At 52.5% G+C, this 5,276-nt stretch overlaps 1 protein-coding gene across 1 annotated transcript in view; it reads left to right on the top strand.

Moving 5' to 3' along the window:
* ASTN2 (astrotactin 2) overlaps positions 1-5,276 on the top strand; it is a 308,249-nt gene that overhangs the window by 57,339 nt on the left and 245,634 nt on the right.

The raw sequence follows: 5,276 nt of genomic DNA, 5'->3' as shown, positions 1-5,276 counted from the left end.
TCTTGGGGGTTTTTTGACTTTTTTTTTTTTTTTAGGGGCCACACAGAGGGTGGGAGCAGCATTCATGGCTCTAAAGGCTGCACCGTGCAAAAATGTGCTGGAGGGATGCTGGGTTTTATTTGTAGCCTTGATGGCCATTGCCAGCTACACCGGAGCAACAGGAGGAGATTGGCTGGAATAGCCCCGTGAGCAGGACTGGTCCTTGCATTGCCTCTCAGCGAGGGAAACCACCTCCTCCTATTGCTATCGCTGCTTAAAACAGTAATGGCTGTGGGTTAAGTGGTGAGTGCTGAGGCTGTGTGGAGGGTTTGGGTCCAGATTTCCAGCTGGGGAGGAGGAGGAGGCGTCGGGGTCCCTCCAGGGATGATGGGCAGGGAGGTCCCTTGGCCATGGCCTACCCTGTGCGCTGCAGGTCTCTGGAAGTGCCAGGAACCGGGAAGAAAATACTTTTATTTCTGTTTACTGTTGGTTTTGGTTTTCATTTATTTATGAGTCTGAAATGTGATCTTTTATTCTGGGTACATTTTCCTGCAATACAGGCCTGGAGAGAGCTTTTTTTATTATAGTTCTGCCCATAAATTATTCATTTAGTGTGAAGAAAATGTTCTGACTCTAACTGGTTTAAATTATTTGGTTTGTTTTCTAGTAGTTATTCAAATATGTGTATCTGGATTTTAGCGTGCATGCGTGTGGGTGCTTTGGGGTCCACAGTGACTGTCTGGTGAAGTTTCCCTGACTCCCTGCTCCAGCCTCATTTTTTTGTGGTTTTTTTTGTTTGTTTGTTTTTATTTCACTTTTAAATTGCCTGAAGGCAAAAGGTTTTGTGGTCACTAATGGAGCAAGTCAATTAATCCTCTCAGTTGAGCTTAGGAGGAGGCACGATGCCCGGCTGCAGGCAGAGCCTCTGGCTGCATGGGAGCAGAGTGTGGCCCTGAGCCAGCCCGGCTTGTTCCCCATCTCTGGGGACACGCACCCTCTATCTCCCATCTCCCCGGGCTGGAGCTCCTCTGCCTTCCTGCAAATCCCTGTCTGCACCATGCCAGAGCATGCCCCAAGGCAGGAGGAGGTCTTCCCAGCCCTCACTCCATCACCACTGCCCCCCAGGATCCCTCTGCCCATCGGTGGCCAATGGAATAGTCAGTGGATACCAGGACAAGAGAGCCCTTCGTTGCCCTCTGTTTCTGCCCAGACTTGTGTTTCCTCCATACGAGGGTTGGAGACCAGCTCGTGCCCAACATCTCTGCTTGGGATAGGGAGCTGAATTTCCTCTCCAGCTGCCGTGCCCCGCTTGGCAATCCCACTCATAGTGCTCGGCAAGGTCACCCTCCATTCCTCCCTGCCATGGCTGCCGGCACAGGCAGTCTTCAGCCGTGCACAATTAAAGCTGGGCTGTCCAGCAGGTCCCCAGCAGCAGGCTCGGCCAGACCCGTGTTGGAGAAAACGAATTGTCTCCCTTGGGACTTTTGCGCTGTTCCTGTCGCTCCCGGCGGGGAAGACCCCCTGGGAGCCAGAGCATGCCCAGCTGCCTGGCCACAAATCTTCCCCGCTGCGCCTGTTGCTGTATTTTGCTCTCCGGCTGTCTCCCGGGGTGTTGGGTGTGTGTCTCAGGTATGCCGGAGTGCCTGCTCCAGCAGCCCCGTGCAGGGCAGGCTCTCACATGCCCGAGCTGTGGGGCTGGGGAAGGGCTTTGGGGGCAGGATGCGGGCGAGGGGAGGTGATGGGGAGGAGCTGGGCACCGGCACCTCGAGCTGCTCTGGTCCTGAGCTGGTTGCAGTGGACTAAAGGTGCTGCAAGATGGGTGGGGATGTCTTGCTTCACCCCTGTGCTGCAGGGCTCAGCCCTGGTAAAAGTGAAGAGGGTGGCTGGAAGGGCCCAGGTTAGCCGGGAAGGTGCTGCCGTGGCTGTTCCCTTGTCTGCACCGGGAGCAGGATGGATCCCCACAGTGTCGGTGCCCAACCTACCGTAGTTTCCTTGGGTCTCTGTTCCTCCCGGCAGCTCCTCCGCGGATGGTTGCATGTGCTCTCGGAGATGGTGGGGAGCTGTGTCTGGCCTCAATTGCTCTTACCCACGGGCTTCAGGAGGGGACTGTGACTTTGAGTGTCTCCACTTAGGGGAGCCCTCACCAGCACGCCCTAGAAAAAGATTTTTAAGGTCTCAATCACCAGAAATCAGTGAGCAGCTCCAAAAAGCGAGCCGGTTCCAGCGTCTCCAGTGGAGATCTCACTCCCCATGGCCCCGTCCTGTCCTCTTTTAATTTAAATTTCTTTTTGCTTGTGAAAGCCGTGGCCGGGCGCTGCTGCTGAGGCCATATCCACACCTTTCCCTGCGCCTCTTCCATGCTGGAGGTTTTGTTTTTACAGCCCGCGGTTAATTGTCCCTCTGGCGGGTGAGTGGTTGGAGTGCTATCGAACATTAAGGTTAAACGATGATATCACAACTCACGATGTTTGCATTGTACATCCAATTGCAAACACAAACCCTTCGCCTCATTAATCCTTTGCAATCCGTGGGATTTTTTTTTCCTCCCCCTAAATGAAATTGTCCATTTGGGATGCATTTATTTCCTTCTAACAGCCATGTGACAGTTCCACTGATGGAGTTTGCATCCGACTTTGTTACTGGGTAGTGACAAGTCGGCCTGACGGATGCATGTGTGTAATTATTTTCTCGCGGTTTGATTTAATTAATGCTTAACCTCATCAGAGCCTTACAGCTGGAGCGCTCTCCCCGCAGGAACCGCACACAGCAAAAGGATTTCCTCCTTTACGGAAAGGCTCCGAAAGGGCTCCGAGTTGCGCTCCTGCAGAAGCGTGGGATAAACCAAACCAGAAAACAAACAGCCCGCCACCCCAGCCCAACAAAAACAAATCTGGGATAAGCTTTGCCTTGCTTCGCTTCCCTGCACTAAGTGCATTTAAACTGCTGCCTATGGCTTGTCATTAAATCTGATTCTGCGCTAAGTGTTTGTAACGGCTCTGGGAAAGGTCGTATTTTGCCAAGAAGATCGACTTAAAAAAAAAAAAAAACAAAAAACAATGACACCACCCTCTCCATTTACAGTACCATATAACTTTACTTTGTCTAATGCCTTTTTCATACAAACTTTCTCCCCAAACACTTTTATCGAGTGAAGTGCATTTAGAGTTTATAAATAATAGAGGGAGAGCAAGGATGATAAGAGCGGAGGTGCAGGAGGGGTGGGCTGGAAGGAGGATGCCTCCGCTGAGGGCTGGCAGTGGGGGAGGGAAGGATGCTGCTTCTGAGAGGCTCTGGATTTACTGGTTCCCAAAATGCAGCCGGGCTGGTACCCGGAGCATCCCAACCCGGCTGCATTGGAGCGGGACATAAAGCAGGAAGCGATGCCCTGGGAAATGTGGGGAGAGGCAGCGGTGCAGGGACCAAGGATGCGGATTTGGCCGATGGACCGCCCTGCGCGCCCACCTCAAGGGCTGGGTGGGATGTCGGGGTGCCAGGTGGGAGGTGGCCTTGGGGGAGGCCAGTTTGTGCAGAGAGGGGGTCTGGTGCCCTCTCCTGGGGCAGGCCTTTAAAAGCACCCTGGCTTTGAGAATAAATGAGAGATTAATAGATCCTTCTGCCTGAGACGGGCAGTTGGTCGGGGCTGCAGCTTGTTGTGTTTCAGAGGTCTTGGCTGTGCCATAACTTACCCAAAGTTCCCCTAGGCAGGAGAGCTGCGGCTTGGCCGGGCTCGCCCATGGTCCCTGCTTTTGCCAAGACACCTCTGCCTCCCACGTCGCCCCATCCGTCTGTCCCGCGGTGCCCTCAGAGCATCACATTTTGCTGGCGAGGCTTTTTTTGGGGTTCGGCTTTCACCTCATCCAAGTCAAAGCATCACGTCCAGCTCCATGAGTTGGTCCTTGGTGAAAAAAACCCAACCCTTCACAGCTGTGCGAAGGCTGCAGTCTGGGATCAGTGTGATCCCGGTTTTCCATAGTGGAAGCCGTGGGACCGCTACCTGGTTGTTGCACCACCCTCCCTGGTGTGGGTTTTTTGGGCATAGGCAGAAAAAAAAGGGAAGATCAATGAGAAGGAAGAATTTTTGTCAGCTGAAGCCAGCGTGTGTGCATGCGTACCCCTGCTGCAATGACAAACTGGAGCAGAGCACTTCATTTTTTTTAAAGGGCTTTTTTTCTCTATCCTTTTTTTGTGTTGACTGGATACATTTCAAAAGAAAATGTTTGTTTATTTTTTCCCTCCCTGCAATTGCATCTAATTTACCTTTCTCTGGCCACGTTGGTTTTTTCAGTTTACTGGTGGGCTTTTTGGGGCTAAATGAATTAAACTGAAAATTTCCACTTAGCTAATTGTATGGCTCCGCATCGCCCTGCCAGCCCTCGGTGCACGGACCTCGCCGCAGCGCTGGGGAGTGGGGAGGGGGTCTCGTCAGCTGGTTTTTACTGGGAAGCCTGGGAGCAGAGGGGCTTGTTGAACACCCAGGAGAGTGTGTTGCATGGGGCAAGCGAGCGTGGAGGTGGAGTGAACTGAACACAGTCGAGCAGGGAGGTCGTCGTTCTTGAACGCTGTGGTGTGCAGGGTTTGGCCCTTTTTCTGGAGGGAAGGGATGCAGAAAATCCTTTTGCATCGCCAGTGGGGCTGTGGCTGCGGGCATGCAGCCTCCCATCCATCAGGGACGCACGGGCACAGGTATCAGCCGGGGTGACACCACTGGGGACAAATACAAGCTCCCACTTCTATTATAACATCCAGCTTGGAGGGATTAAGGATACGAGGTCAATCTGGCCTCAGACAGGAGTTACCCAAAGAGCTCCTGTTACTTATTTCTCTATTTTAACTCGGGTTTGATCTGTTTTGCATCCGTTTTGCTTCCCTGAGATGCTCTGTAACCTCCTGGCTTCGGGGAAGGGATTTAAAATGTCAGGTTTGCTTTTTTGTAATGACAGACACGCGCCTTTAAAAAATACACATGGTTTTGGCTAACAAAAAGTCTTAGGGGATAACAGAGTCCCTAATTCCTAAATTCTATTTCTTTAGTCCCTATTTAGCATTAACGCTACTATCTTTAATTATACCATAACGAGAGGTGTTTGCCTTGGCACCCCGCCTTGCTCCCCGCTAAATTAATGTCGCACTCAAAACGAACGCCCTGCCCCGGCGCGTGGCTGAGCTGCGATCTGTTTGAACGGATTAATGAGCTTGTAAATCTGCAAACAGGATTAGAAGCGAGAGCATCTTCCTTGAGCTCCCGCCCGCACCCCCGCCTCCTGCCCCACCGGCGGGGGGGCAGGAGGCGGGGGTGC

Source organism: Pygoscelis adeliae, unplaced genomic scaffold (genome assembly GCF_000699105.1).
Source record: "Pygoscelis adeliae isolate BGI_AS28 unplaced genomic scaffold, ASM69910v1 Scaffold270, whole genome shotgun sequence".
Lineage (NCBI taxonomy): Eukaryota > Metazoa > Chordata > Aves > Sphenisciformes > Spheniscidae > Pygoscelis > Pygoscelis adeliae.
The sequence above is the reverse complement of the archived record's forward strand: the minus strand, read 5'-3'. Positions and strand labels throughout refer to the sequence as shown.